A 16,012-nucleotide genomic window follows, 5' to 3' on the forward strand; every position below is an offset into this window, starting at 1 on the left:
CTCAGAAGACTGCCATCCTTCAATATATAAAAACAGACCATTTATTACAATTGTCCAATTAAGATCCACTTTGTCTCCCACTTCTGGCTTCACGGCGACTTCCTCTTCATATATATATATGGAATGTTTGAACTGAGGAATCAGGACAAAATGTTACAGGAACATTTTCACAATGAGAGAAATTCCAAGTCTACCCTATGATAGTTTCATTTCAATATCCTAAGAGTAGAGACTGGACCCAGGGCAAACACTCTCCAAGTAGACTCTATCCTCATCCTTATCTGGTTGATACAAGTCAGTGTTCTGAACGTTAACTGTCTACTTTCCCCACTGCTTCGCCTCCCTCACTATATGAAGGACAGGCAAGAACTATCAAGTAGCCTCGTCACAGGGAAATTGCGAATGGAAGGTCATGGCTGCTAGTCTCTTCTGAATGTGCTAAGAATTCCCCCAAAGCATCAATTCTGGGCTCCCGTGCTAACAGTTCTCTTGATTTATCTCTTTCTTTTCCTTCCTTCTTTCCTTTCTTCTTTCTTTACCATAAGCAATAAGAAAAAAACAGGCCACACTTTTGACAGTCCCCCCAAGCCAAATTTCCAACAGAATATTCCTAATTTCCTTCTAAGCCCTCACCAACACTGCTGTTGATATTTCTAATAATATTCTACCTATGGCAAGTTACATGTCGTATAATGCAACACAGCCATTTTCTACTACATTTCCCAATTATTACTGAGCATTCACTGAGAGTATTTTACATGCCATTTCTACCAATCATCTTAAGACAATCTAAGCTTTTCTACTCATAATTCCTCCAGCTTTGGCCCATCGCACAATTCCAATGCCACCTCCCCAAAACGTTCAGGTTTTTTTTTTTTTTTTTTTTTTGCTTAGCAGAACTTTGTCAGGTCCAGATAAAAAAAAAAATCTTCAGTAGTTTCCAGGGCAACAGTAACAAGTCACCACAGCTATAATGTATTTTCCCATAGCTCTGTAGCTATTAAGTCTCAGGGCAGTACTCCTGGGTCTGACTAAAGTCAGGCATATCAGATGGACATAGTTCTGTCTTGGCCATGGGTTACACTTCTAATGTTAATTTTCTAAGTCATAAAAGTACCTTTTAATATTGTGGAGTTCTCCTTTATTGGAGGAACAAACCTTTCTTGTCTTGGCAACTCAGCCCTTGAGTGACAGCTGCCAGACTGTTCCCTTGTGGAGGCTGTCTGAAGCAGGGGGCTGCCAATGAGGCAGCCTACCTTCGGCAACTTTTCAATGCTCTGAGCTCTCCCTGAAGAAACCCCACTCCAACAGCAGAGAATACTGCAAGAACAGCTGGGCTTGCAGCTCCCTCTCCAGGAGGTCTTGCTCCAGTCACAACTGCTCCAGCATGAGCAAGCATGGAAAACTTGTGAATGAAGTTTCCCGAGAAGACCACACCTTCTGCTGAACCTTTGCAAGCTGGTGAGATCTTCAAGGATGTGGGAAAGTGGAATACTGCAACTCAAGAACCAAACTGTCTGAAGGTATCTTTAGCCCCTTAACAGGCACCTGTTGTCTTCCTCTGTACCTGACCCAACACTAAGGTAATCATTAGGTAAATCCTTTGGAATGTACAAAGAGACCCATAGTTTCCCGTCAACCAAAAGGAAAAAAAAATGCTGTCATATAGCATCCAAAGACTATCACAGACTCAGTTTACCCTGCTTCGCTGTGACAGGGCTGCCTAATGTTTCCACTAATAAGTCTTGAAAGTGCCCTGTTTTATGACCTCCTCTGTTCTGATATTATAAAAGCTTCAACGGTTACCACATTGGAACATGGAACTTGGGGTAACTATGTGTTCCTAGGCTATGGTCATTCATACTTATCTCCAGAAAATACTATCTCTTGTCCTCTGAGAGTTGTGCTCTTATATTGACAATTTCAACCTAACAAACTTCAATGATCACAACATCACCCTGCTGCTGATGCTCCAAGTATCCATTGGCAATTATTCTGCAAGTTTTTATCAACCACAGGGGACCAGCAAGCACACCTCCAGTAGAGAATGAGAAAAAAAGCTTATAATTAACAGGTAGGAGGCTGTACCTATCTGAGGTTTCTGATTGATCAAGCTATTCAAGCTTTGTGCAATCGGGCTTTATGTAAGGCTTTACTGGTGGAATTATAATTGAGGCCTAGCATGCTGTGCCCTTCTTCTGGCTATATAAGCAGGCTGTTTTCCACACTTTCTGGGCTTGTCTGGGAGCCTTTTCTCCTGTGCACTATACACTGGTATTCAATATTATGCCAATAAAAGCTTCTCCCAAATGTCTCTTTGCATACTTGCCTTTATCACAGGTAGAACATGTGGGTGGCTGGCTATCCAAGGAGCAGACGAGACCCTGGGGTCTCCATCCTGGGCAGCAGCAGCAGTGGCAGTAAGGAGAATATGAAAAAATCCAGAGACACAGAAAGATCTGTGTGCCCTGTACCCACAGCTCTAAGCTGTAAGTTTAGGGGACAACTGAAGAGCTCCAGGGAGCAACTGAGGACAGAAACCATGAGAAGCTAATGCTATGGGAGCCAGGAGGTCATTCAGAGTCAATGGCTGCATCTGCTTCCATCAGTTACTAGATGAAGGCTCTATGATGACAGTTAGTGTATTCACCAATCTGACTACCAGCGTAGGCCAGTTCAGGCACCCTCTCCACTATTGCTAGTAGTCTAATCTGGGGTCATCCTTGTGAATTTCTGGGAATTTCCCTAGTACCGGGTTTCTCCCTATCCCCATAATGTCTCCCTCTATCAAGAGATCCACAACCAAGCATCAGGCTGAGCTCTGGGAGTCCAGTTGAAGAGAGGGAAGAGGGATTATATGAGCAAGGGGGGTCAAGATTATGATGGAGAAATCTACAGAGACAACTGAACCAAGCTCATAGGAACTCATGAACTTTAGACCAGTAGCTGTAGAACCTGCATGGGATGGGACTAGACCCTCTGCATACAGGAAACAGTTGTGTAGCTGGGTCTGTTTGAGGGGCCCCTGGTAGTGTGATCAGGATCTATCCCTGGTGCATGAGCTGGCTTATTGGAGCCTATTACCTATGGTCAGACACTTTGCTCACCCTTGATGCAGCGGGGAGGAGCTTGGTCCTGCCTCAACTGAATGTACCAGTCTTTGCTGCTCCCCCCATGGGAGGACTTACCCTTTTGGAGTAGGGGATGGGGTAGTGAGTCAGGGAGAGAGGTGGGGGAGGGGGGAGCAGGAGGAGGGATGAGAGGGGGATCTGTGGTTGGTATGTAAATTGAATAAAAAAATTTAAATAAAAAAATAAAATAAAATGAGTCAATGGCTGGAACTAAGACTATGAGTACTACAGGTCCTGGTGTTTACAGGAGTCTGAGAGCACTACCGAAGGTTGAAGATTCAGGTACAGCCAGAGTTCAGGGACTGCAACTCTAGCCAGTTCGTACTGGCACTCTGAGCCAGAGCAAAACGTCTCAACTTGACCACGAAGAGCAATAAGCCTCCAGCTCCGAAAGCTTGAAGCCATAAGCCTCTTTTAGCCAAGGCTTAGAGCTATAAGCCTCTGGATCTAGAAGCTTGTCTTGTGAGCCTCCGGGACTCGGGGCCATCAACACTGAAGTCACTGCTGGCTTCTTGCCTCTCTCCAGCTTTTATCTGGATAGAGCGAAGGACTCCCCTGCCACCCCGTGACAGTACTGCCAGGTGATACTTCCTGAGGAAGCTGGAGGAGAAAATCCATCCCTACCTTTTTCCAGCGTTGGTTGGCAGCCAGCATTCCTGGATTGTGTCTGGATCACTCCAGCCCCTGCTGTGTGGGGATACTGCCTCCTCCGGTGACTGCCTTTGAGGTTCACGTCCATGCTCTATCTCAAACATTTCTATTTGTATGATTTTTTTTTTTGTCATGTAAGGCAACGTTTACTGGTTCTAAGCATTACAGTCTGAGAATCTTATTTTTGTGTTTGTTTTTGTTTCACTTGAGAAAGCATCTCTGCAGTCTCTATGGAAGGCAGCCCAGACTGGTCTGGTCAGGTATTTGCATAATGACTTTCATATTTCTCTGGTTCCCAGCTATTTGTATTCATACGACTTTCTTATTTCCATATCCCACAGAGAATATCCTAGCCTCTATATCTAAAATGTAAGTTATTTCTTATCATCCTAGCAAAATAATGACGCTATGAAGTATGACATGAATTTCGAACGCAGCAAGGCCTTTGACCGGAACGGGGAGGTCTCTGACTGACTCTCCCTGCCCGTGGTGAGGTGAGAACAGTGGTTAGCACAGGGAAGCAGGTCTTGTTTTCTAACTGTAAAGTTGAATATAATATGCTGACTGATTGTCCTATGACTGTTTCCTCCTATCTGCCACCTCTACAGTATCCAACAATCCAGAGCTCCATAGATACTGTTGTTACCAGATTCTGAGGGTACCAGCAGGAAGCTATAATGTGTTTCTTTGTCATTTAAAAACACTGAAATGCAAACCTATTGCAGGATGTGGTGCTTGAGGATTTCAACTGCAGCCTAAACCAGATGGATTGTTTTTCAAATTATTTAATAGACCATTTCATGTGAACTCATAACAATTTTACAGTCCTCAAATTCATCAAATTATCTGAAAGTAGTGTGGTGTAGTGACATTATTGGAAAAATGATATATAACCCTCCAAATTCTATTCAGATAACTGAATAACGAGGATCTCAGCCCATAAATGTTCAGATTAATAGAAACATTTCAGAACCCTAACTACTTGATATACATTGATCACTTGAACCAGTCCTTCATTTCTGGGGAGTGGAGAAATGGCTCAGAGGTTAAGAGCATGGGCTGCACTTCCAGAGGACCAGAGTTTGGCCACAGCACCCATATGGTATCTCACAGCCATGTAAATATTTCAGTTCCAGGGGATCCAACACCCTCTTCCAGCCTCTTTGGGCACCACACAGGCACATGGTACACATACACATATGCAGGCACTCATATACACATAAGGTAAAAATATATAAATCTTGAAAATGTCCTCGTGCTAAAGGACAATTTTTTAAAAGATATAAAATCATGTTTCATGCAGATACAAAATTAATGCATGCAAAAGGTTCATGACTAACTAGCAAGTCAAATCTGTAAAATATTGCTACCACTTTAAAGGAGAATTCAAGGAGTATACAAAAATAGGTAACCAGGAAAGTGAAAGGCATTTACTTATGCAAAAGTGGTAAATATCCAGAGGGTAATAATCAATTGCACTCTAAAGAAAAAATACAGTTTCATTTCTGGGTAGAAGACACATTCATATTACTGCTAGTTCCCTATAACTCAGCATTATGAAATCTTTCAATGACAGCAGAAGATGCAGGGCCTCTAAAAACCGACCACTCAGAAAGGTACACTTGCTCATCTTTTCTGCCTGTTTCAACGAACTTCATAATTTTAACCTGACGAGAGGGAATTTCTTAAAAATGTTCCCAACACTTCAGAGCTCCTGATAGTGTATCACTACAGTAATATGAGTCATAGCGACTGCTCACAGGCCACAGGCTGCAACCCAAAACCTGGAACAAGAACGCAGCCTGCTCCAATGCTAAAGCTGGGCATTGCTTACACATACACATGTCTGCAAAGTGCAGGGCACTACAGCATGAAGACACAGCCCCCAGTACAGTGCAGGGCACTAGGACCACTGGGAACTTTTACACTGCAAATACAACCCAAAAGAAATAGGACTTAGAATTATCCCTGATCACAGGACACTTAAAGGAAAAAAATCATCCTTCCTCAGGAATCAGGACTCTCCCCACTAATACCATGGATGTGTCACAAGTCAAGGTTCAGGCTTAGACCCTCAAATAAGTGCAAATTGGGTCATGTGACATGGAAAGCACAAAATGTAGGATATACTCAATGGAAATGATTCCCACAGCATCTCCCCAAACAAAGTCATCAGAAAAATCCTCATAGTGCTCACTGTCAGCTTTGGGTGCCATTGTTCACACTGCATATAACATTTACAGTTTACACATAGGCTACATATATGGTTCTAATAAGTCTTAAATAAAAAGAATGTTAACATATTAATAACATGCATGCATTACTTTTAAATAGACATTGCATTAGTCAGCCTTCAGTAACATGAAATGTCAGATAATTAACTTATTTGTGTATGATGTATGTACACAAGTATGTGCAGGTATGTGTACCCATGCATCCATATGCTTAAGCGGGAGGACTATGTCTGACACCTTCTTCTCTCACTCTCTAACCTTATTATTGGAAACAGGGTCAATTACTGAACATGAAATTTATTTTCAAGTAAGTATGTGCATATGCTTGGTTATTCATAGAACATGAAATTTATTTTCAAGTAAGTATGTGCATGTGCTTGGTTATTCATAGTACTTGAAGAAGAAGCAGAGTTCCCATTATACTGGGAAATGTTTTTTGTAAAAATTGATGGAGCAAACTAATAAGCTTCAGTCAGAACACAAGTAACTGATAGTACTCTGTAATTATTTTGATCATACTTTCCCTTCCCTCCCCTCCCCTCCCCTTCCTTTGCAGTTAGGATGACTGGCCAGCGCACTTCTGGGACTCACCTGTTTCCATCCCCCAATGCTGAAGTAACAAACATACACAGTCACACCCAGCTTTTACCTCAGGTCCTCTTGCTTTCACTGCACACACTCTTACCCACTGAGCCATCTCCCCATCTCAAGATCATTAACTCATAAAGAAAAAATTCATTTTGGTCCATAGTACTGAAGGTTCTAGTCTGTGATCAATTGGCATCATTGATTTGGGCTCGTGGTGAGGCAGCATGTCAGAGTAGGAGTGGATGGCGGCACACCAAAGCAGCAGGAAGCAATAGAGAGAGAAGAGGCCAGGTCCCACCATGCCCTTCACAGGAACAGTCCCAGTAACTAAGGACCACCCTCCAGGCCCCACTTCCTAAACACTGCTCCACTTCTCAAGGGTACGAGCTTAGTGACCAGGTTTATGACATATGGGCCTTGAAGAGAATACAAGATCTAAACTCAAGCCAACATCAACATATATCTTATATATAATGGTTTACACAATAATCTACATCATTTTAATACTATATATATTATACTAGTTTTTACTACCTGATATTTAATTATTAAATAAGTATTATAGTCTTAAGGGCTGCATGGAAGATCTAAAATTATCTCCTCAATAAGCTTATGATTTTGTCAGTATGCTAGATACACACACACACACACACACACACACACACACACACACACACTCACTCACTCACTCTCTCTCCACAAGAAACCATAAAGAATAAAGATCCCAAGTGCAACAGCAGCACTGCAAATCAATATGCAAGTAAATGCTCTATCTGATCAAAATTACTGTGAAAAATACCTTAACTGCCCAGAAGGTACAGTGTTGTACCACCGCTCAGTAAATTCACTGAAGTCGATTTTTCCTTAAGCATTCTCTCAAACACCCATTCCTTAGAACTTGGGTAACTTCCATTTTAGAGGTCAACATTTCTAAAAAGATAAGAATTTTTAATGTTTAGAACTGCCCTTGACAGAGCATGTTGGCTGTGTTTACAAAAAATTGACTCGACGGTATGATTTCAGAGTTACAGGATGCTCCTGTGAGCCAGGCAGCTTGAAAAGGCATGGAGAAGAGGGCCTGGAAGACCGCAAGAAGGGCAAGTGTGCAAACATTCACCTGTTCCTTCATGAGTGCCTAGCTGGACAAGGCATCATAAGCAGGATGTCAAGCCTGAAGGTAAAAGGCCTACAGGTATGCTGGGAGATGCATGGACCTACAATGGACTAATGGGTGAGGGAGTGAAGCACAACTGACTGAACACAGCGGTTACTATGAGATTTGTTCATATCAATGAGCCACACTGAGGAAGCTGGCTCCTGGGCTTCTCTCTATATCCTCTGTAAGCAATTTCAGAATTGCCCGTCAAGGATATAGATGCAGCAGAGACCACACTTTCTAGTTCAAAATAAATAAAACAGCAAAGAGGTCTCGGAGGGTGGTTCAGGGTATAAGGCATTTACCATGCAAGCCTGAGGATCAGAGTTAAGGTCCCCAGTAACCACATCAAAGTCTGGCAGCCATGAGACAGGATCCCTGGGGATTGGGGGAAAGTTGGGAAGCTGGACTAGTCAAATCGGCAAACTCCCATTTCAAACAGAGATCATGCCCCAGGAAAATAAAGAACAAACAAGAAAGAAATTTGATGACAGCCAGATATCCACATACAGGCACACGAGTGCACCCCCTCATATGTGAGTGCACGTATAAATATGTACACACCACACATATACACACATGCAAAATAAATAAATATCAGAGACAGTTCTCTGAAGCAGAGAAAAATATCGACACTTGCAAAATCACAAGAGATGAACAAAAAGAAATGGGTGTATTTATTTTCTCTACTTTGTTTCTTCATGTAAAGTTCATCATCTGGATTTTTATGAAAAACATTGAGAGCTTCATTGCCTAAACTTGATGAGACTGCTATTTCCAAAGAACCCCTCAGTGAAAGTACTCAGCAAGCTCCTGGCACACTGAGTGAGACAGTGAAAAGGAGAAAATATGAGACCGTAGTGCCCAGTTCAAGTACTTCAACTCCAGTTCTGATGAGTGAGCAGACCTCAGTGTACTAGGCCAAAGGCACGCCAACATTCCATGCTTCCACAAATGAGAGTAGCTCCATTAGTCTGCATTATCAAGAATATGAGCTCAGTTAGACTGTTCAGAAATACTTTCAGATTTTTCTTTTATAAAAGGGACATGATGTTACCATAGAAACCTATTGCTAAGTAAAGTAACATATATCTGATCTATTTAGGACACATCTTTTTTTCATTTGTGGATACTGTATATTTTTTAGAAAATATTTTTTAAAAGTCTATGTTTAAACCTGACTTCAATGTCTGTCTTGTTAAACAAGTCTCTATAAGTTCATGATTATTTTTCTTTTAATTCAATATAGCTTTATTGAGCATCTCACATGAGCCACTGTGTAGAAGACAGAGATACAACTGGAAACAAGACTGCCAAGCATCTGCTCCCAGGGGCTTTCTATTTGAATGTGAAGAAAAGGGTATGGGGTTCCTTTCTTACAAGACCCAGCTTGTGCAATATGCCTCCTGTGGCCCATTTAGTGAGGGGGCTGGACAGCGGAGTGGGACAGATCTAGATTCTCATCTCTCTTGTCTCTTAAATCACTAACTGTAAGATCCTAAGGGACTTCACAAATCCAGGCTCCCTAAGGAATCCAGGCTAAGCTATAGGAAGCAAAGGCTATTATTTACTTGTTAGAATCCTTATCCTATACTTTCACTGGTCCTGGTGAGGGGAAAGCAACCATTTCCAGTAACTGTGTGCCACCACTGAAAAAAAGATCAATATTTGAAAACAAGACCACCCATAAGGAAACTGAAGTCTAAAGGAGCTATCATAAGCTGTGTCCAGCCATGGGTTTGTTCAATTTCCTTGAGAAATTGAGAGTTAGACTATGTATATCATCAATAACCTTCATAGCAGACACTTAAAGAAAACAAAGCTATAATCTCATTTTTTTTAAAGGCCTAAGGGCTGGAGAAAGGGCTCTGCAGTTAAGAGTACTACTTTTCTTGCAGGAGACTCCATTTTGTGGGTAAGCACCCACATGGTGGCTTACAGTCATCTGTAACTCCAATTCCAGCAGATCTGATGCCCTTTTCTGGCCTCTGTGTGGACCAGGTATGCATGCACTTGGAGTACATACATAAGTATAGCTAAACACTCATACTCATAAAATAAACAAAACTTTATTTTTAAAAATGCCCTTCAGACTATGCTATCTAATTGCATTTTATTAACTTAATTTGTTTATATCTCCCCAAAAACTTGTAGAAGAATGAATATATTTCTAAAGGGAATTCAATATAATAAATGAGTGTAAATACTAGAAGCAAAAAAAAAAGTGGAAATGGCAACAGAAAGGTAGCAACAAATATTTCTGAAAGAAGCATTAGGTAAGCTCTAATTGACTCATCAAGGCAAGAAAATCTAAAAGGTAAAGGCTACACCAGGTGTGAGAACAAGAAAGCTGAAGACTTGGAACAGAGAGAATCAAATACCACAGGAACCGGAGGTGAGGAGTAGATCTAAAATCAGAGAAGCAGGCTGAAAACCACTGAAGAACGTAGGCTTGCCAGTGTTTCCTCCACAGGCAGGAGGCTATTTCCTCTACACATGCAGCAGGAGGGAGGTTAGAGATGCCAACAAGAGAGGAAGGCAAAGGCACTGCTCCTCCTCAGGGCACTTTCCCCTCACTGATGCAGGTAACTGTAACAGCATTGGTGTGGTTCCCCGCAAGTCACCCCCACAGAGCCTGGGAGAACCACCTTCTGGCTCTCCCAAGTGTGCTTTCAGAGTCCATACACTCCATACTGGCTTTTACCACATCACTGCAGGAATCTGCACACCTGCCTGTCTTGATTGAGATTAGCTAGAATGTCATTATATATATTAGAGTACTGTCCGTGATAACAACATTGACAACCCTTTCAGAACCCTGTCTCAGAAACAGCTCTCTTTTCCTCACTAGCATCTATTCACACAACGGTCATACGTGGAAGCGAGGTCACGCTCATGTCACACATCACATCCTCCTTTCAGCCATCCTTCCCACTACCTGGATGGCTGTTACCAACAGCTCAAGTGGCCTCCCTGCTTCAGCTCTCACCCACCTGCCACACTCCACAGTCAGCTGCAGTGCAAGCATCCCATTACGTAGATCATCCCTGCTCGAACCTAGCAATGATTTTCCATTAGCCTGAAGATAAATCCCTAATCAGCATAACTTGATGGGCTTTTTTTTTATCATTTTCTATCTTCTCCAAATTTTATTTCTAAGCCTTTTTTGTGTATGAAGCACTGAGAGTCGAGGATCAAATACATTGTACTCTTCCTTGCCTGTGGGTCTGAGCATGGGAATTTTTCTCCTCCTGGAAGGTTCTCTGCCTATAACTTTCACTAGCACATAGGAACCTATATAGGGGCAAACCACTGTTTAATCGGATCTATTCTTAACATTAATAGGATCAAGGACAAAAGTATAAATTGAGGAGACCCTATCTTTTCTTTCTTTCCTTCTTTTCCTCCCTGCTTCTCTTCTTTCTTCCTTTCTGTGTTGGGGATCAAACTCAAGGACGTTGCACATACTTGTCAAGTGCTCTACCACTAAGCTGGACCCTCAGCTCTGCCCCTTCCTACGCTATTCCTACCCCATATCTTCAGAGACCTCTTCACAAATAGTGACACTAGCCTATGCAACCATTCCTTGTAATTGTCCTGTCCACAATGTCTACACTCAAGAGAACAGAGCTTGGAAAAGCCCATGGAGGCCTTGGTGGCAATTTCAGGCTTAAAAAAAAAATCTATTCTTCTCTGATACATACATCCCAAGCACAGTTTCCCCTCCCTCCACTCTTCCCAGTCCCTGACCCGACATCCCTCTCCCTCAGATCCACTTCTTTGCAGTTTCCCTTCAGAAAAGAGCAGACCTCCCAAGGACATGAACTGAACATGGCGTAACAAGGCCGATTAGCCCATTTGGTTGGAGCATGGTGCTAATCTCAGGCTATTTAAACATGTAATTCTAAGGTCTCATTACCCAGAACATGGTATTAAAAGGGTCATGACATGAGAGAGGTAATATAGACTTCAAAGAAGGAGCAGGGACACCTGCAAAGAAAGACCCAAGTGCAGCAGCCTACAACAGAGAACTCCACAGGGTCTCTCTCCTTCAGCTAGTCTGTACCACGTGACAACATCCCCCAGAGAAATGCATCAATTCCCTTAGAGGACAAAGTTTCCTGCAGGGTGAGAGGGTCCGCCTTCCTCCTGAAGGGTTGTTGAATTAAGGTGGGACTTTATGGAGGTGAGAATTACACACAAACACATGAACGCACGGTTTCCCAGAGGAAGAACACCAAACCCTTTATGTCTTATTTACACCCTGTTGCAAGCTTGTTTACATGCAACATAAATGCAAGTCTTCTAAAGTGACCAGGCTGAAATGGAAAAGGCACCCTTGCTTCTGAAAAAAATTGAGCAACTGTGAACTATTTAATAACCACCAAGAAAAGGGGCATGGAAGTTTCATAGATGTTCTTGCACATGTCTATAGATTCACACACATACATAACCATGATCTAGCAATTCTACTTCTAGGCACACAGCCCAAAGAAATCACAGTATTTTGCTTTATACCACTTTTTAAGATAGTGAAATCTGAGTTGCCGGCCAGCAGGCAGGGCTCCTGCGGGAAGGCTCCATGTTCAACAAGACCCCTCAGCAGCAGACCCTGCAATCTATACGCCCTGCCCCCATTCCCATCTGCCTGAGACCCCAGTCACTTCCTGAGGCTTGGAAACCAACCCCCAGCACTATTCAGACCTAGAGAGCTCTCATTGGGCCTAGAAAGAGAGCTCTCATTGGACAAAGGGCTATCATTGGACCAAGAGTAACCTCAGCAGAGAGTGAATCTGCCAGCACTCATTAGACCAAGAGTGGCTTTCTGCGAAGTAGAATCTGCCACCTCTCATTGGACCAAGAGAGGCTTCCTAAAACACAGAATCAGTCAGCTCTGACTGGACCAAGAGTCCTGAGAAGACCAAGAAAGCATCTGTGACTCACAGAATCAACTAGCTTGTGTTGACCCTAAAGAAGCTCCCAGAGACACAGGATCTGCCTACTCCAATTAGACCAAGAGCTAAGATTAGACCCAGAAGGACCCCTTGAGACACAGACACAACAAGCAGAGTGGTCCAACAGCAACTCACTCAGACACTGACATCTCTTATACCCATTAAAGGAGGAGATAGGCAGATGTCAAGGCAGAAGTACATACAACAACATAAAGAGCAATACAGCATCACCAGAACCTAGTCCTCCTCCAACAGCAAGACCTGAACATCCCAAGGTACCAGAAGCAGAAGAAAATGGCCTTAAGAATAGCATCATGAAGATGCTAGAGGCCTTTCAAGAAAAAATGAAAAATGAAATGGAGGAAAAGATTAAAAAGTGGAAGAAATCAATAAAGAAATTGAGAAAAAGACAAACAAAAAATTGGAAGAAATAGAGGAAAAGACAAATAAATTGGAAGAAAGCAATAAATCCCTTAAAGAAAACCATGAAAAAGCAATTAAATAAGTGAGGGAAACAGTTAAAGACCTGAAAAGGGAAATAGAAACAATGAAGAAGACACAGAGGGAATGCTGGAAACAGAAAATCTGAGTAAATGAACACGAAACACAGATGCAAGCATAACCAACAGAATACAAGAGATGGAAGAGAGGATCTCTGGTGTAAAGGATCCAATAAAGGCAGTGGAGTCATCAGTCAAAGAAAATACCAAAGCCAAAAAAGTCATAACACAAAATTTTCAAGAACTCTGGGACACCATGAAAAGACCAAACCTAAGAATAATGGGGATAGAGAAAGGAGAAGAATACCAACTCAAAGGCACAGAAAATGTATTCATCAAGATCATAGAAGAAAACTTTCTCAACTTAAAGAAGGAAATGCCTATGAAGATACAAGAAGCCTATAGAACACCAAACAGACTAGACCCACCAAAAAAATATCCCCTCACCACATAATAATTAAACAACTAAACATACAGAGTAAAGAAAGAATATTAAGAGCTGTGGTGGTATTTTACTTGTACTGAAATGTGATTTTAATTGTATGTTAATAAATAAAGTTGCCTGGGGGTCAGAGCTATTAGAGCCATAGCAAGTGCGTGGCGGCAGTGGCGCACGCCTTTAAGGACCTGGAGGGCGGGACATACAGGCAGTGATGAGGCAGTCACATGTTTGGGTTTACAACCAATGAGAAGGCAGAACAGCTATACTATATAAAGACATACACACAGGAAGTAGGTCCTTTTCGGAGAGCTCTCTTGACTGAAGAGGATCGCTGAAGCAGGAAGGGTGAGGCTCTTAGCTCTGACCTCTTGACTTTCTTCTCTGAATCGGCTCTGTGTTTCTTATTTAATAAGATGGTTGGTTACATCTACATTTGGCGCCCAACGTGGGGCTCGAACCCACGACCCTGAGATTAAGAGTCTCATGCTCTACCGACTGAGTTGGGTTCTGGCTTAGTGAATGCATCATGCTTCTCATGTACGGGGCAGCCAGCATGTTCTGCATAAGCTGTGGATTTTCAGTTATTTGTTGCAACAAGCTTTGCATTCCTGGTGTGTTGAACATACTAGCTCCTGCTCCAGGCACCAGGCCTGGCCCTGAGGCGCTCTGCCCAGCGGGGTTACTGGTGGCACCCCCAGCAAAGAGCAGCAAAAGAAAAAGGCCAAATGACTTATAAAGGCAAACCCATCAGAATAACACCCGATTTCTCAATGGAGACTTTGAAAGCCAGAAGGACCTGGACAGATGTAATGCAGACACTAAGAGACCATGGATGCCAGCCTAGACTAATATACCCAGCAAAACTTTCAATCATCATAGACGGAGTGAACAAGACATTCCAAGACAAAACCAGATTTAAACAATACCTATCCACAAATCCAGCCCTACAGAAAGCACTAAAAAGAAAATTCCAACCTAAGGAAATCAGATACACCCACGAAAACACAGGCAATAGATAACACCACAGCAGTAAACCCCAAAGAAGAGAAGTACACACACACACACACACACACACACACACACACACACACACACTACCACCAAAAGATAACAGGAACTATTAATCACTGGTCACTAATATCCCTTAATATCAATGGACTTAATTCACCTATAAAAAGACACAGGCTAACAGAATGGATACGAAAGCAGGACCCATCTTTCTGCTGCATACAAGAAACACACCTCAATTTCAAAGATAGATACTACCTCAGAATAAAAGGCCGGGAAAAGTCTTTCCAATCAAATGGTCTTAAGAAGCAAGCTGGTGTAGCCATCCTAATATCCAACAAAATAGACTTCAAGCTAAAATCAATCAAAAGAGATACAAAGGACATTACATACTCATCAAAGGAAAGATCCACCAAGATGAAGTTTCAATTCTGAACATTTATGCCCCAAACACAAGGGCACCCACATATGTAAAAGAAACATTACTAAAGCTTAGATCACACATAAAACCCCACACATTAATAGTGGGAGACTTCAACACCCCACTCTCACCACTGGACAGATCTATAAAATCAAAATTTAACAGAGAAATAAGGGACTTAACTGATGTTATGACTCAAACGGACTTAATTGATATCTACAGAGCATTCCATCCTAACAAAAAAGAACATACCTTCTTCTCAGCACCCTATGGAACCTTCTCTAAAATCAACCACATACTCAACCACAAAGCAAATCTCAACAGATACAAAAAAATTGGAATAACCTCCTGTGTTCTATCAGACCACCATGGTTTAAAGTTAGATTTCAACAACAACAAAAATTACAGAAAGCCTACAATCTCATGGAAACTGAATAATGCTCAACTGAATCACCAATGGGTCAAGGAAGAAATAAGAAAGAAATTAAAGACTTCCTAGAGATCAACAAAAATGAATATACCACATACCCAAAGTTATGGGACACTATGAAAGCAGTGCTAAGAGGAAAATTCATAGCACTAAATGCCCACATAGAAGTTGGAGAAATCTCACACTAGTGACTTAACAGCACACCTAAAAACTCTAGAACAAGAAGAAGCAAAGTCACCCAGGAGGAATAGACGCCAGGAAATAATCAAATTGAGAGCTGAAATCAATAAAATAGAAACAAAGAGAACAATACAAAGAATCAATGAAACAAAGAGTTGGTTCTTTGAGAAAATCAACAAGATAGACAAGCCTTTATCCAAATTAAACAAAAGGCAGAGAGAGAGAGAGCATCCAAATTAACAAAATCAGAAATGAAAAGGGAGACATAACAACTAACATTGAGGAAATTCAGAGAACCATCAGGTCAAACTTCAAA

General features: G+C 41.9%; 1 protein-coding gene across 3 annotated transcripts in view; it reads right to left on the bottom strand.

Annotated features, from left to right (window-relative positions):
* Elapor2 (endosome-lysosome associated apoptosis and autophagy regulator family member 2) overlaps positions 1–16,012 on the bottom strand; it is a 182,492-nt gene that overhangs the window by 88,336 nt on the left and 78,144 nt on the right. The gene's annotated exons all lie outside the window — the stretch shown is intronic.

The sequence above is a fragment of the Peromyscus californicus genome, unplaced genomic scaffold (genome assembly GCF_007827085.1).
Source record: "Peromyscus californicus insignis strain IS unplaced genomic scaffold, ASM782708v3 Scaffold_6__1_contigs__length_162567912, whole genome shotgun sequence".
NCBI classification, from domain to species: domain Eukaryota; kingdom Metazoa; phylum Chordata; class Mammalia; order Rodentia; family Cricetidae; genus Peromyscus; species Peromyscus californicus.